Below are 18,039 nucleotides of genomic sequence, written 5' to 3' on the forward strand. Positions count from 1 at the left end.
TCCCATCTTCATGCTCTCACCACTGGACTAGAACCATTTTTTGTCCTCTAGGTCTCACCAATGGCTATTTGTTCAAAGTGGAACAGCTTCAGTAGGAGAGAATGAGGAAGCCCTCCCTCAGACTAGCCCATAGCTCAGTGATTTGCCCATCTCTTAGGATTTGAATAAGGATAGCACACTCTCCTTTCTCCCCATCAAGCAGAGAAGGGAATCGTTGGTTGCCATTATTTCTGCTTTGTACTGTTGTGAAAGGCTTTCCACAATCCTTTCAGACCCAGCGAAGACGGAGAGGAGGTTGGGGGGTCTGCAGCATGTGGGTTTTTTTTTTCCCTGCCCCAGACATTATACAGGTGGCAGAATTGTCCACACGCGCCAGTTAAACTGAACTCTTCCTGAATAATGTAACATAAACATTTGGGTCCAACAGCTGCACTCAGAGGCACACAGTTCAAGTCAAACATATAGCAGATCCCCTTGCACTGAGTAATAGTGGTATTCACAAACGGCTTTACACCTGGTCATTGATTAGACATGCGCTAACACAGCACCCGAACAGTAGAACTGGAAAAGGTGATACGAGTCAACCTCATGTTGCATCAGCAAACCCAAGGAACCCCACCTCCCAGGAAACTGGGTAATGCTCTTGAGCGCCATGCTTGCTGGTTGAGGGGGACAGGTTTGTGTGATTTAATGGCACTTGATTCTTTAATTTGTGCCTCAGTCTCAACCTGGTCCTGTCTGTCTGCTTATCTGCCCACAGCTCATTGTCCTGCCTTAGCAGAATATGGTTGAATTGCTTTGGCCTGTCCCACTCCTAGCACTCAGCTTACTCCTCCCACCCTAGCTATCCAGTGTCCTACCCCTGCCACCAGTGTTGGCTTGGCTGTGGCATCCATCCCTCTCCCAGTGCAACTAGTGCCTCTGCCTGTTACATGGCACCTGTACAGAGAACGGAGACAGCCCAGCACCACACAGTTGTTTGGTGGGTGAACCATAGCGCCCAGAGACAGAAGGCTGGAAGAGTGGGGCTCCCTTGAGATCGAAGCCAGACCCATGACAGCAATGGAAAAAGCTGTCCCTCCCAGAACATCCAGTAAGGACTGGATGCACCCAGATTCCCATGATGCTGCTGTTGAAGATGAAAACAGGCTGAGACCACAGGCTGTAAGAGTCGGACGCATCCCATTTAGCTGTAATTTAATAAACCAGTTGAATAAACCACAGACAAGTCACTGACAGGCAACTGTGGGTGGTGCTCAGTTTCAAAACCTTCCTCTCCCTCCCCACCCTCCCCCCAAAAATGGCACGTATAACGCAAATATTAGGCTTGAACATTTGGTTTCACTTGTTAGTGTCCAGTTAGTATAGTACTGATTGCCTTTGTGGTGCCTGCTGTTACTGCAGACCATGTCAGCAACACTCGATTTAGAGCAAAAGGGAGGAAAAAACAGTAACAGGCACTTAACAGTAGATTTTTTTTTCTTTATCCTCCCCCTTTATGAGCTAGGAAATAGGCACTAGAATGCAGTGGTCTCGTGCTGGCTCAGCGTGCGGTGTCATAGTTCCATACAGCGGCAGTTAAATGTCACACTCTAAATGTCGGTGCAGTCATTGCAGCATCAGCCCGCTCCGCAGCTAGGCTAAGCAGCCCTAGTGAGGAGCTCTTCCTTGGCTGAGGGTGGGGTATGCCTAATGCTACATGTTGGTGCCGCTCAGATCTGAGGCGTTTCAGCATTGATGGCCTAGCCTTTTTTTGCCACCCCCATAGTAAAAGAGGTGCCCCTATGACTGGCTCTGAGTCACAGCCTTTAGCTGGACTGAGCCCCTTGCTTTCCCTCTCCCTCCAACCCCCTATTTAATAGACTAGGTTGAGGCGGTTTTAGCATCATCCCAGTAGCTTATGCAGCTGCAGGAAACAGGCCACTGTGAGCCCAAAGCCTCAAAGGTCTTTAGGCACCTAACTCCCAGTTAAAACGAATGGCAGTTAGACACTGGCAAGGCACTGGGCCATGGGCCTTAGGACCAAAGCAGGCTGCTATCATGCTGCATGGAAGGGCCTGGATCTCCCCGTCTCACACCCTGTGCAGTCATTTATGCCCACACACATTCCACCAGCTCAGACTCCTAGCACTGTACACCCACTTTACTCAGATGTGAATGTGAAGTGGCGACTCAAGCCAGAAGTGCTTGGTGAATACCTGGAAAGATTTGCTTGGCAGTGACCCACTCTGGTGAGAAGGCTGCTTTATCAGCTCCAGTTCCTGATAGCTGAGTGCATAAGGTGACACCCCTGAGCACATCTTTGTACTGAGTAGTACCAAAGTACCTGATTTTTTTTTCCCCCTTTCGTTTACAGTGCTGTAAAGTAGGAGCAATGCCTTTCTGGCTGGCGTTATAGTACCATACCCTTAGCTCAGAACCATGTCGACAATCTTTTGCAGCACAGACCATATGTAATGCCATTTTTCACTATCTAGCTAGGGCAAGGACTATTAATCCCATTTCATAGCTGAGCACTGAGGCGCAGTGAGCTTACGGGTGACAGGACACGAGGGTGCCAGCTACGTGAGCTAAGAGGTATGATGCCTGGCTTCTGTAGACGGACCCAGGCTAGTGCGGCTTAAGTTACCAGCTAAAAGAGTTATGTAGCCAGCGTACCATGTGCGCCAGCTCTGGCTAGCTAGCACACTACAAGGCGCCCCACCCCCTCCCATACTACCCAAGCTATACTGCTATTTTTTTAGGCACCAGCTGGAACAAAGCTAGTATGGGTACGGCCACATGAGTGGGAAATCACACCCCAGCATAAGTGTCGCCAGGCCCTATGGGTGCTTTTCAGTGAGCCGAAGACTATGTCTGCACCTGGAGCGGGGAAAGGATTTTGGGGGGAATTCCTGGCTCAATCTAACAAACTCACGCTAGTTCTAACTGAGCTAGAGTGCTCAAAAATAGAATGGGAGGGGCTAGCCACCCCAAATACGTACCTAGGGTCCCTGACTGGCATAAACCCAAGCTGGCTTTTGCTTCTGTGGATGCACTCCTTATGGTGCACTAGCTCAATGAGAGCTGGCTTACAACTGTCGCCTCAAGATGGAAAGCACCTTCCCAGCTCAGCGTGGAGCCAGACCCTAAGGGATGGGATTGCAGCCGGCATAGACATACCCGCGCTAGCCTTACTTTACTAGCAGTGCAAGCTTGGCAGCTTTGGCTTCAGAGAGGATTAGCCATCTAAATAATAACCCAGCCCAGTCAGAAGCCTGTTCTGCAGCTTCACTGATCTGGTAGCTGGATTACCATTAGCTTGGGTCAAGAGCAGCAGAGCCTTCCCAAAAGTGGGGGCGGGGGGCAGGGGCCCCTGCTCCTCCTCTTCCCCATGAGGCTCCTCCCCCAGCCAAGCCAGAAGCTGGAGCCAGCCCCTCCCCTGCCCAGGGGCCGAAAGCAGCTCCCTGCCCATATTCCCCAACCCACAGCACCCCTCCCCCCTCTCGCCCCCCCCACACCCCAGAGTGAGTAGAGGGACCCAGGCTCCCCATAGCTTTTACCCCAACCCAGCTCCGACCAGGGGACCGGGGCCTCAAAGCCACGTGGGCAACTGTGTGGCCAACTCTCTAGGATTGGCCTGGCATCGCCAGGAATTAAAGATTAAGGTTTAAATTCAAGCTTGTGTCATATGACTGCATCTCCAAACACACTCGGCAACCCTAGTGGATAGCTGTGGCATGGAACCTCCACCTACCCTAGATGGGGACCTCTGGAGGGCTGGGACATGGGCCAGGGGCTGCTTCCGCTCCCCTTCCCCCCCAACGTTCTGGCCCAGCTGTCGCAGTCACACTCTGTGATTGCAGTGGAGACAAACTCTTTGGCTTCTAAGGGCTAGAACCAGACAGGGATTTACTTAGGCTGTGTGGCACTGAGTCTTAGAAGGGCTGTCTGGTGCCTAAGCCCTGCCAGGATTCCCAAACTTGCCTATCTTATCTGTGGGGCCCAATCCAGTAGATGTGCACAGCACATATCTAACCCTCACAAAACACAGCTTGAGTGTGTATGTGTTGGGGGGGGGGGCTATAGCCCATAGCCCAGTGGCTAGGTACTCACCTGGGATGTAAGGGGCCTATTTTCCTCTTCCTGAATTGGAGCAGGGACTTGAACCCAGGTGGCTGTCCTAACCCCGTTTTTTTCAGGCAAAAGGGCTGCCCTGGCTTAGGTGCTTCGCTCCAAGAGACAGTTCAGGGCTGGGAATCGCTAGCAGAGAATTAACGACCTGTGAGGGGTGAGCCCTAATCCCCACCCTTGTCCTCAGCGTTTCCTATTAGCTGCTGTGAATCCCTTTCTTAGGTTCCTAACGCTCCTTATACAATGCATGGGCTGCCGGGGTGCTTTGCTCAGGGCTGTGAATTCCACTGTGTAGCAGGGGACCAAAAAGTTTGGCTTTGCAACACCTAAGGCCCGTTGGTGATTCTAGCCCTTATACACATTTGAAAATGGTTCCCTCAGCGTTGTCTAAGGTCTCCCAAAACAGGGATTTGAACACTGGATGCCCTGAGTTCCAGCATCCTGAGTAGTGGACTATCTCCCTCCCTAGCTGAAAAGGGGGCTCTCATTCCAGGACCATTAGAGCACTGTTTAAAGTTACAGGGGAAATGTAAAAACATCCTCTATTTTCCCTTTCCTTTTAAAAGTCAACCATCACCTACTCAGCTAAGCCAATGACACTACAAATATGCAAGTAATGCAAAACATCTAACTCCCCTCAGCAAACATTTTTGCATATGAAAGAGACAAAACAATAAGGGGGTGGGAGGGAGAAGTGGGGATGAGGAAGCTAGTTAAGTCAAACATGATAAAACAGAAAATCACTAGCGTGGAGTTCCTGATGCCAACCGCAGGAGAAAAGACACTCGTGTTTACATAAGTAAATGTGTTCAAGCATGGTGCTGTTTGTCTGTGTAACAGAGAAATGCATAACATTTTTACCTTGAGTTAAAAGTATAAAGTAATCCTTATTGATAGTATTACAAAGCATCCGTGGATGCCACATTCCAGAGAATCCATGTCCCAGATACATGGAGAACATCGTTACAAAGAAATCAGTGACTTGATATGAAACCAGTAGTAGTAGCATCTAACAAAACCAGTAACAGTTGTTCATTGTTTGTGGTTTTTACAGAAGTGCTGAGTGCAACTATTTGTATTAATACCTGAAGCATACCCTGCAGCTTCACATCAGCATGACCCTTGCTTGAAAAGGGTTGGTTCTTTTTTTTGCTATTCTGTTTGGCTTGCACAGAGGAGCTGAGATTTTGAAAGCTGTCAAAGGGATCTAGATGTTCAATTAATTTTAATGGGAATAGGGCATCCAAATCACCTGAAAACTCTCGGCCCACTTGTTTTCTGAAAAAGTCCTTTTGGACCAAAGAATGAGATGGTTACTTTGGGAAGCTTCAGGGAGATGTAGCTTTCAGGATAGTAATAGGCCAATGATGATGGTGCTTTCTGTACACTCTGCTGCTTTTGTGATGGATGGTTTCCAGCTGATCACTCTGTAAGGGCTTGTCCACACTAGGGGGGGGAAATCGATCTTAGATACGCAACTTCAGCTACGTGAATAACGTAGCTGAATCAGCTACGTGAATAACGTAGCTGAAGTCGAATATCTAAGATCAGATTACTCACCCATCCAGATGGCGCAGGATTGATGTCCGCGGCTCTCCATGTCGATTCCGGAACTCTGTTGGGGTTGATGGAGTTCCGGAATCGATATAAGTGCACTCGGGGATCGATATATCACGTCTAGATTAGACGCGATATATCGATCCCCGAGCAATCGATTTTAACCCGCCGATACGGCGGGTAGTCTGGACGTGGCCTCAGTGTGTTTTCTTTCTGAATGTGTTTGTTGTACATACCCTGCCTTCTCCACTTACTATTATTATTCTTTGACTGTACTATGGTAGCCCAATCAGGATCAGAACCCCATGTTGGTAGGTACAGCACAAACACATATGCCTCAAAACATTTACAAAATTTGAAATGTGACTTAACAAGGAAGTGTAACAAACCCTAGAAGACAGGGTGGGGAGAGAGAGACAGGACAGGAATAACCACAATAAGATTCTGTGCCAATGCAAACTAATTATTGCACAACTTGATGGTTCCAAATAATGTGAAAGGTTCTGTTAGAATTAAATAATCAAATAAATAAAATAATCTCTCCCCAGCTACTGCTTAGCTTAAGTATCGCCAATGGACTGATTCCTTGTTGGCATAATGGCCAAAGTGGTTCTTGAGGGAGGAAATGATAGTATTGATTTTAAATGTAACTGTAAAAAATGCTCTTTGGCCCTCTTAAAAACCAGTGCAGTTTTTCAGATTTACACTGCTGAGGTACTTGGCCTGCATTTGACAGACACAAATTCAAAGCTAACCACTGGGCTATTGGGTATAATGGGAACACTGAGATAAGTTCAAGACTCCTGACCTCTGATGACATTTTCAGAATAATATTTCTAGGGATTCTGTGCTGCCAGTTTATTCCTACTATTATGAATACAGAATGTCTTGGACTCCAAGGATTGACACTCTTTGATGGCTTGTGTTCAAGCAAGCAGTGATGGTTTTAGGACTAAGCTAAGGACTACAGTTGGCTACTTAGGAAGTCATGTATAAGGAGGAGCCACTGTGTTACTACTCAATCCATTCTGGTTATTCAGCAACAGGCTATTCACCATTGAGGCCAATCCAGTTCTTCTTTGATGGGAAGTTTCTGGCCAAATAATCCCCTCTAAAGAGATGTCCTTATTCTCCTCAGTTGTGTGTAGCAGGCACCTTTGTGCCTAAGATATGTCCCAGAATCCTTTGCGCTGTTTTCCACAACATCTCTCTTTAAACCCCACGGCAGGTAGTACAGAAGATTTTGGCATCTTCAGACTCGTACATCATGACTCACGATAGCTCTCCACATGCAAAATTTAAAACACGAGCAATAATCTGAGAATGTGACAGAAGGAAATGTAAAAGACTCTACCTAAAAGGTACCCTGAATTTTAAAACAAATAACTGTCTTCTCATTTATGCTGTAGCCCCATCAGCCCTCAAGGAAACTAGAAAAACGTAAATATTGCAGCATTCCCAAAAGGTCACCAAATACATCTTCTGGCAGATCAAGATGAGCTCGGATGAAAGACCCTTCACTAAGAATGCCCTGCCATTGGTCCCTCCACCTTCTAAAACAGTGGGCCTGTAAGCTTGAGCAGCTCTATTGGTTACAACTGCAGTGGCATCACATGGGAATTAATATAGCCCTTCAAGCAGCTAGGCCTCAAAGCTTTTGGGAAAGAAACTTCTCCATAATGAACAGCCGAGGAAGGACAGGGACTGACTCCCTTGGGGACTATAGAGTGGATGAGCTGGGTGGGTTAGTAAGATGAAGTGATCAGGGAGTGACTGAAGTGAAGAGAAGAATGTGATAATTTTTAGATGACCCCTCCTCTCCTGCCCAAGTAAATTATGAAATAAGCCCTTAGTTTTACAGCAAATTCATCAACTCTCCTTCCAATACAGTGCCTAATCCCCCTTCAACTCCACTCCACACGCATAGTCACTCATTAATCCCTCATCATGGACCCTCAAAATAATTGCATCAATCTCCTAACAAAGTCCCTCAGGAAAAAAAATCCATCTATAGCCTCCCTGCTTTTCCTACAGATATACACAACCATCTCCACTCCACCCAGTTCTAGCTCTCCCCAGATCATAGGAGGGGAGATGCCAAACTCCTCACTCACCTAAGATGATAATACACCTGTGGGTGCTTCTGATAATGTGGGAGATAATTTTCTTAAAGTTGCTAGTTATATCAGTCATTGTCACTCTCAGTCTTTCGCCAGAGACTGACTGAAAGATTAACTTACTGAAAATACTGAAATTAGGTATCTACAGCCAACTTTCTTTTAAAGTGAATTGTTTTAGTGTCCCTTGGGCAGAGTCACCCATTGACTTGGCAATGTGGTGAGAAGGAGAACTAAGGAATTAACACCCTTCAAGCCCTGCAATCAGCTCACAATTGCCATAAGGTCTCTTTAGCTTAGACACACAGCAAAAATTATATAGGCATACATGCAGGATAATACGTTGTTGGGTTATGTGTCTAATAAGCATTCACGTAGCGAGTAATGGGACTGATTCATCTCTGGGTTACTTCAGTTTTATGCCAGGATAATGCTATGATAATCAGTGGAGTTACACTAGTGTGAAACTGGTGGGGAATCTGCCTCATTGTTGTCATTCTGCTTTTAAGTATAACAACAAGGCAGTTCACTAGGGTACTGCCAGGGCCGTCCTTAGGCATAGGCAACATAGGCAGCTGCGTAGGGCACCTGAAAATTTGGGGCACCACTGGGTCTTAGTGTCCACCTTCTTCTTTTCCTATCCCTGTTCTAACACTTCCTGCAGGCTCCCACAGATGGCTGCTCTAGCCTGGTGAGTCTTCCTTGGGAGGGAATCTAGTAGTTAAAAGTGAAAAAACCTCCAGCCTGCCAGGCCTATTAGCACAACATTGAAACTGTTAAAGAGACATTCAAGGGGTAATAAAGCCATTTAATTAACAGGCATTTGCCAACCCCAAGGTATATACTGACAGGTTTCAGAGTGGTAGTCCTGTTAGTCTGTATCAGCAAAAACAAGGACGAGTCCTTGTGTCACCTCAAAGACTAACAAATTATTTGGGCATAAGCTTTTGTGGACTAGAACCCATTTCATCAGATGTCCAAGAAAGCTTACGCCCAAATAAATTTTTATACTGTCAGTTTCTGACTTTACTGACAAGAATAGTTGTGCATTAATGTAATATTTACACAGAACATGTCAGTCTACAGGACCTTAGTTAAAAGTTTGCTTTAAAAATATTTCATTAGTGAGCTGGTGAAGATTATAAAATCACATTTCTAAAAAATGCTTGCATAGAGTTTTAGATGCACAATCATCTTTAGCCTTAAATGCATGGATCTTCAGACATACAGTTTTTAAATAAATCCTTCAAAAGACCTCCCTTATCTAAAATACATATTTTAATTACTATAGTTTAAAAAAAAGTGCTTCCAAGTCTTCCTGTGTCCTTTCTGTCCATCCCTTCACCACCTCTCCCACCACTCCCCACTGAAGAGAGCCCTTAAAGGGACAATAGTTCTTCCCTTCCAGATAGCTGGACAAAGAGTTTCCCTTTCTTTACTTCTGACTATCCGACGAACTAGTTTTAAAAGAACCCTCCAGCAAAATCAGTACCTTAGTAAGACAAAATCCTTGTTATACCTAAAATCTTTGGAAACATATTTTTTTAAAGTTGGTGAAATTTCATAACCATGTCTCTTGTTATGGAGATCACACAAACTAAATTACTGTTCCCTTTTTCTAAAAACAAAGAACATTGTTATGAACACACTAAACCTCTCTGATTAATTTAAAAGAATGTCTTTGTTTCAGTGAGTTAAATATGTAGTAATCTGGAATGCTGGCTTAAGATTTGAGTACATTTAAAATATAAATTCAGCTTAGAAATACTGATTAAGAAAATGTAAAACAGAGAAGAGCTGCATCGTGTATTCCATTATATGTAATGTTGTATTCAGCAGGACAGCTGACTCACCCTTACTATGAAGTTTTTGCAAATAAATCTCTGACAAACTTCAGGGCATATCAAAACACCTGTGACAGACATTTTTTATTCCCAAATTTTAGTGCTTTTAATTAGGTACTTTCTTCATGTCCATTCTGCATGAGGGAGAGGGCATGGAAGTCTCTGCGGGGAACTGTGACTCTCCACCACCATGAGGCAGGCCGGGCATCTCATTATCCTTTGCTGTCAAGTCCCTCCTCTCCCTCCCCCACCAGGCTGTGAGCTTGGGCTGCCATCCGGCATAGGGGCACCAGTTTAATAATACTGCGTAGGGCCCCATAAATCCTAAGGACAGCCCTGGGTACTGCAATGAGTACTGCGGCTCACAGAGCTTCAATACTCCTGACAGATGCATTAGCATCACCAGTACCCTGTGCATTTGAGCTTCTTTTCTGTTTCACCCACAAGCACTTACAACACAAACACATTTGGCCTGGCTGTCAACAAGAGCCAGGCACTCAGAATAGTTCCAGTGGGGGCTGCTTGGCTTTTCTTGTAAAAGGAGAGATTCAAGTAAGTTCTGACGCTTACATTCCCACCTTTACTTGACAAACAGAACAGGGAAATGCCATCAACACGCAAGCTGTTCCTCAAACCACCTTGTTTTTAGCTAGTCGTTCTTTGCTGCCAGTCACAATGGAAACACACCACTTCCTCCCACATGCTCTGAAATGCCTAGACTGTTGCTCTTCTTTTCAATTCAACCAGATCATTGCTTGTCTATTATCCTAACCAAGTGCTTATGTACTAGTGACTGCAAATACCCTGCTGCAGTGACTAAATCAGACAGTGAGATAATTATTTCCATGGCAAACTCCCCCTCCCCCGCCTCCTAGATCCTGCAGACACTTTCACTTTACTCCCATTGATTTCAATGGGAGAACTCACACTAATAAAGTGAAACACAGACGTAACTTGTCTGCAGGATTGGGGCCATATGTGGTATTACCTTGCTTCACATACAATTATGGCTTCCCAACCTGTCACGGACACATCTTAAAATCCCAGTTATCATTGCTTAAATAGTTATAAACACTAGCTTGAAGAAGCTAATGAATATTTCATTTGGACAAATTTATTAAATGACTTGATTCAAATCTATTTAGAATCATGACTAAACCAACAGCCCTGTACTGTACCCAGCTAGTGCAGAGCAATGTGAGTGGAGGAAGGATGGTTTTGTGGTTAACATGCTGGATTGGGATGCCTGAAATTATGAAATCTAGTTTTCATTCCTGGCTCTGCCACAGACTTTCTGTGTGATCCTGGGAAAATCTCTCCATCTCTCTGCATCTCAGTTTCTCTCCCATCTTGTGTAGATAGACTGTAAGCTCTTATTACATGCTTAGGGTGCCCAGCAAAGTAGTGCCTTCCTCTCAGCCAGTGTTTCTAGGTGCTACTGGCATTCTACTAACAAGTCATTTACGTTTTAAAGTACTATGTAGAACTCCACCAACAACACGCCACTGGGATTTTTTCTGTCTGCCAGTTTAAGCAAATCACAGGGCAACCTGTGAAGCAGCTGGAAGGAGACAAAGCAAAAGAGGCAGCTGCTCAGCATTCAGGTCAAGTCACTACATACGAAAAGGGAAGGAGCATGGATACTGGAAATGGCTGATTCAAAACAAAACTGTAGATCCAGGGCTCAGTCATGCACTTCCTTTGCTTGCAAAACCGACTTTGACTTCAGCAAAATAAATTATTCTTTTGTGCTAGTTAAACAGGTTGTGACTTTTTAGAATGTGTAGCTTCCTAGCAAAATCAGTGTGGGACCAGCATCTGACATATGATTTGAAATAAGATCAGTGATGGCGCAATGGGCCCAGAGGAGACTATCTCTGCAAAGAGCAGGAATTCCATTGGAGGAGAATAGGCTACATCCCTAACTGGCTTACACTGGCAGAGTTCCACTGAAGTCAGCAGAGCAACATCAGTTTAAACTAGCTGGGGATCAGGCCCAGGAGCTTTAGTTTTCACCAGTCACTTCCTGAGATTCCTGCTGGTGGAGGGAGGAGGAGGGATGTTCTCGCCTCAGCCCAAACCAGGATCTATATCGAGCCATGGGGGGGGGAGGGGGGATGGAGGGGGAAGAGGGCAGCGGTGGCCCCCCTGAAGAATCTCCATGTCAGAAGAAGTTGCAGTTTCTTTCAGCTACGGCTACATACCCCACCCCCTCTGGGGTCTGAGAGGAATTTAACCCAGTGTTCCTTTTGATCTGAAACCTCTTTTAAAAATATTTCTGACACAGAAGTTGCTTCACAGGCATTTTCTTTCTCCTGAATTGTTGCAATCAATTGACAAACTTGTATTCTTGGGACATGAGCCTGATTTCACTCATTCTGATGTCAGCAATTTTACATCTAGACAGTTAAAATCCTTTCTGATTTGAAGTAGAACCAAAAGGGTATTTGTTAAAAATTGATCCCATAAGTTAAAAAGAAATTCAGATGTCACTTTACACATGCAGATGTAGATGGCCATGTCTGCATCAGGTGTATGAACATGTGTGTGGTTGTGGGCAATTCTTACATGAAGCCCAAGCAAGCTTTGCTCAACTTTGGTGAGGAACTGAGGAATTATTCAACATCCCAGTTTCACTAGGGCTTCACCACATGAAGACCACTTGTTAACTTTCACTCTCCTTTAAAAAGTTCTCAGTCTAAACATTGTTCTTTATCTGATCTCTGGTATCTCAGTTCCCTCTCTCTCACCATCTTCTCATCTATCTCCACACCACCCTCGTGCCTCTCCACCCGGCCCTTTCATGACCTCTACACCTTCATTGTCCATAATTTCTCTGCTGTTCTCTCTACCAGACTCTGCTAATGAATTTATTCATTCCATTCTCTCTTTCAGTTTTGGCTGTCTTGCTGCTGTCTCAGGCACAAAGTCCAACCCCTAAACCCAAACGTGGTGCAACCCCCACGTCTGATTCCTCCACTCCTCCTCAAAGCCTTCTGGCAAAAGTCCTAAGTACACAGAGACTTTCTCTGGCAGTAATTAATTCTCCGTCCTTGTTTACTTCTGTCATATTCCTTGCCAAACCACATTACTTTCCCTCCCTTATTGCTTCCCATGCATGTAAGCCCCTTGCTCATTTATGACCATCAGCTCCCACCTAAAAACCTCTCCTCTGTCCCGAGTCCTCCTCCTTTTCTTCACAGGACCTGCCACTGCAACCTTATCCCTTCTTGCCCTCTCTCTCTCCTTGTACCAGCATTTCTCCCTCCCACATCACCGCCTTAGTTTCTCACTCTCCTCTGGCTCTTTCCTCTCACAGTAGAAACATGGCCCAGTCTGCCATCTTCAAAAAGCTCTCCCTTGACCTCCACTTACCTGTTAAGCTAGCATCCCATTGCCCTTCACCACTACATTCATAGGCTGTGCCATTTATAACCATTGTCTCCTGGTCCTCTCCTGCATGTCCGTATTGGATCACCTTTCTTTTAGCTTCCTCCCCCTTCACTCCACATAACTTGCTCACCAAGGGACTAAATGTTCCTGAGCCAATCTCAGAACCTCTACTCCATCCTCCTCCTCCTCTTTGAGTGCTGCTGATTTTGACATTGTTGATGATTCCCTCCAGCTTGACATCTTGCTCTCTCTTGGCATTTGTGATACTGATTCAGGATTCAGGAGGCTTGAGCTCCTTCCTGCATTTCCAGCCATTTCTTCAACTTCCCTTTTTTGTGGGTTCATCTCCACTCCCCCATTTTCCACAGAGGAGCCCTCACTGTCCTAGCCTACAGCTCCCTCCTCTTCTCTCCCCCTACACCCTGTCCTAGGAGCACCTGACCCATACACAGGGCTCTAGCATTTCTATGCAGATAATTCATACATCTACCTCTCCACTCTTGCTCTTCCCCTTCTCTATTTAAAAGTGACCCAATAAATATAAACTACAACAAATCAAATCACTTAGCTTAGCATAATGTGATGAATAACCACCAAATGAAGTGCACCTAGTCTGTTGGGGAGATGTGTGAATTCATTTCTAAGCAACCCTTGACTGCCTTTCATCCATTCCACTCTCTTTGTTTCTCCTGCATCCATTTGATAAGCCATGTCTGTATTTAGACTGTAAGCTCTGTGGGAAAGGGGCTATTTCTTCAGCAACGTGCTGAGTGTAATTTTGGACATTGTAATAATGACTAAAATAAAAATAATGAAACTAACTTTTTTTTGTCTTGTGATAAGGATTCTTGCAAAGTTCAAAATCAGCAGAACAGAACTCAGCATGAAGAGATCTCCCCGGGCAGTCAGTTGGAAGGAGCATTGGCACCACCAATCCTATGTGCACATATGTCCACCTTCATGAATGAACCCAGTCCTCTGGGTTTGTTGCCAGCCTGTGAGCTGTGATCTTACCAATCTGATTTTAGAGGCTGAATAAACTGTCTTCCAGAAGGTGAACTGCTCAATGAGAATGCAGCTATGCACTGGATATCCTTGCTGAATGTCACCATTGGCCAAGGGGAAAGGAGGCATTCAGCATTGATGAGATCAGCGAAGAGATATCATAAATTCCAGATGACGCATTGCAATGGTCTGTGAGTCAGTGTTTGTCATTGATTATGCATTTGTACAGAACCTAGCATAATGAGATCCACCCTGGTTGTGGGGTTATAGGGCTAACGCCATAGAAATAATCATGACAATAACATTTATGGTGTCGCAGTGGTAAGGATTAGGCATGGGTAGGGGGGAAATAAATATTTTAACATTTACAAGGGTTCTTACACTTTTCTTTGCTCATTGTTCCCTCATTAGATGTAGTCACCACTAAAAGGGTACAAATTGGCATACTCTCAGGTTGGCTAGGATAATGTTCCTTTAACAAGAGTCAACCAATCAAAGTTTTGGGGTGGCCTTTTCAAAGTTCTGAGGTCACCACTACTTAAGCTTCCCTTTTGTGGTTCATGTCACCCGAGCAACTTGATATATTCATTTCCTTGTAATTTACAGATAGAGATCTAAATTTAAACACTGTGAATAAGGTATTTGGGTAAGCCCTTTCTTGTAGTATACTGGCTGTAAGCAAGGCAAGAATTTACCCAAACCACTGAGGCTATCACTCTCCTGTGTAGTGGCTATTAAATGACACCCACTTCCATCTCAGACAAACTTTAAATAAATAACCAGCCTAATTATTGCATGCAGACCTCCTAATAGCTAGATCAGTGATGCTCAGACCTCAGTGGTTCAGGAGGCAAATTAGTGACCAACATTATTCAAAAAAGCCACAATAGTGGGAATTCATTGTTTTATATATATGTTATATACATGTTATATATGTTATATATATAATTCTTACAGCAAAATGACTGACCAAGTATTATTATTTTTAGTAACTACAAATGATTAATAACATAGTGAAAGCATCCTGATTGGTTAATAACTTTGGTTAATAATTATATCACACAGGGTTTTAATATCATGTGCTACAAAGAGTTGTGGGAGTCACATTAAAGAGCCACTTGTGGCTCACAAGCCTGTCTGAGTATCACTGGACTAGATGACCACAGTGGTCCTTTCTGACCTTATAATGTAGGAGAGCACCTCTCTCATCTTTCCTCCACTGAACTGTGGGACTGATTTGACGCTCTCTTATACTGGTGTAAATCAGGCATGATGCCATTGTTAAACTGGTATGAAGTGAGAAAAAGGACCTTGCACGTGATCCCTCCTTTCCAATAATACAGGTAAACTTAAGCCCAAATACACAAGTGGGGAGTGGAAACATGAACAGACTGGTGTAGCATCTCCACTGCATGCTCCTCCTACTTGTAAACTCACAGAAGTTCCTCTGCAGAGCTACCACAATGTTGGGGAGCTGCAGCTGGATGGTTAGGAGGGGAGCAGCTACCTTGGGACACAGAGCAAACCTCTGTGATAGAGCTGGTCAAAAATGTTCAGTCAGAACAGGCCTTCATTTGGAAAGTATTTGGTGGGTTTTGGTTTTTTTAAATAACAAACAAAAAGAAAATCTGTAAAAATCTGTCTTTTCTTTTCCACAGCCAGCTCAATTCTGGCAACAAGCTATGAGCTTTGTGTTTCTGGGGCAACCATCACTGTCCCCATACAGCCACCACCACTGCAGTGGGGTAGCCAAGTAGCCATCGGGAGGGGAAGCCACTGGCAGAGAATGTCAACAATTCTGCAGGTTTGGTTGAAATTCTCAGGATTTCACAAAGTAGCTGTGACCTTTCCTAGATCTAGAAGGCTCTCATCCCCGCATTAAACAGGGGATGATGCAACAGCCACGTTGCATTTAAAAACACACCATATTTTTGAAGTCTCTCTCTCTCTCTCTCTCTCACTCTCTACCCCTCTCGTGGGTTTTTCCATGGGAGGGGACAATCATGAAGAGTGATGAAGCTCTTGGTCATGCATGAAAAGAGGAAATGAAAATGACTTATTGTAGGTGCAGCTAGTCCTGACCCAGATCTTTGGTTTCTGAGGATATAAAGCTGCGAGCTGTATGAAAAGCTGAATCTGAAGTCAAGTTAGGAAGACAGAGAAATTTGATCTTATCTCATTCTACCTACACTATCATTAGAAACTGGAAATGCTCATCCTCCACTTATGGAGGAAAGAATTGATTCAGTCACCTCATAGAGAAAAAACAATCAGTGCGTTAGAGAAGCCTGAAATATCCTACATATTTGGTTTCTGTGGCAATTCCAAGAATGGATGGTTTGCAAGGCCCTGCTGTGCATTTTTATGAGTTAGAAAATGAGAATCATAACCAGCAGGCCCCAAGAACTTATCAGTAATAATTATTGGTATTCTGGTAGTGCCTAGAGGCTCCTATCAAAATCTGTGTCCTTCTGCACTAGGCCTATACAATTACATAGTAAAAAACAACCTCTACTCTTGAAAGCTTACAAGCTAAATAGACAACACAGAAATAGGATGGGAGAAGAACCCACAGAGAGATGATATGGCTTGCCTAATTTCACACAGCAGGTCAGTGGCTAAGGTAGGACTAGGTCTCCTAAGTCACTCACCACTGCCTTAACCGCTGAAGCATTCTCCCTCTTCTTGCAGATCCTGCATGGAGGAATAGTGCTCGGCCATCTGATGGGAGATGGAGGGCATAAATACCAGAAGGAACTAAGACCTAGAGTAAAGGTAGATGACTTGATATGCCAGGGGGCACTTTCAAAAACAGGAGCAGAGGACAGAGCCATACACAAAACTGCCCAGTCCCCATTAATATGGGTAGGAGTTGAGCAGAGAGACTAAAGATAGCATACAACCCAAGTTCCAACCTGGGTGCCTAAACACGTGTCCTGCATTCAGAAGCACAGAGCACCCACAACTCTAACAGAAGTTAATGGGAGATGTTGAAGTTTGGCATCTCTGACAAACAGGCCATTCCTTTAGCTGTCTCATTTTAGGCACCCAGATTTGAAAAGTTAGCCTCAATTAATAAAGTGCAAAGGAGCAATATTTTATGAGCAGTGATGTTTTGCGTCATTGCTTATGGTAAAGACAGCAGTGAAATACATGTGTGAACAATGTAAGTATTGCATATGAAAGTCTCTATAGAAAGGGTTAAACAAAGGGAGTTTTACCCAAAGGACTCCCATAAGGATTTGCTGCAGCAATCACACCTGGACTGAGGGGACTGCAGAAAAGAGGCACTAACAGTCAGAAAGGAAGTTATTTCCCAGCTACAGGATGGGACACAGATGTAAAATCCAGGGTTTCCGCAAATGAAATTGTCTTGGTATTTTTGTCATCTCTGCTCAAGGGACAGGACTGTGCATATTTTGTGAATAAAGATAGAACAAGCAATGATACTGTGAATCTGTGAAACTAATTTCAGCGGACCTACTGCAAAGCTCCAAAATCTGCTATTACCTGGCAAACAGACAACATCATAAAAGAGCTGGCAGGAGTTTTCTCTTGACATGACTAGGCACATAGTCTAGGCATGTTGTGCAATTGATGATAGAGAATAAATATGTATTTGCAAAAAGATGCTCTGTGTTTCATCACAATTCTGTCCAGATATGGAATCTAACCATATAAACCAATAGAGTAAGTGACAAGAACTCAGACCCTCTGCTGTGGCTGAAGTATGCACAGTGCATGGGGATTTGTGCAAACTTGGCTTTTTTACTTCTCCAATCCCAAGCCATCCATGTGTTGGGCTGATCCCCTACCCTAGCTTAGAGCAACCTGAAGGCTGCTCTCAGTTACACCAGCTTCTAAGTGGCTTAAGAGGACTATATAGCAGCCAGTAACTGTAGGGTTTGTAAGATCCAGGGACAAGTCTCTTTTCACCTGGTCAAACCCCGTATGTTCTACGGCACTGGAAGATTCCTCCAGCACTGGGGCGATCCTTCCATGGTTGCTTA

Source organism: Gopherus evgoodei, chromosome 2 (assembly GCF_007399415.2).
Source record: "Gopherus evgoodei ecotype Sinaloan lineage chromosome 2, rGopEvg1_v1.p, whole genome shotgun sequence".
Classification (NCBI taxonomy): Eukaryota; Metazoa; Chordata; order Testudines; family Testudinidae; genus Gopherus; species Gopherus evgoodei.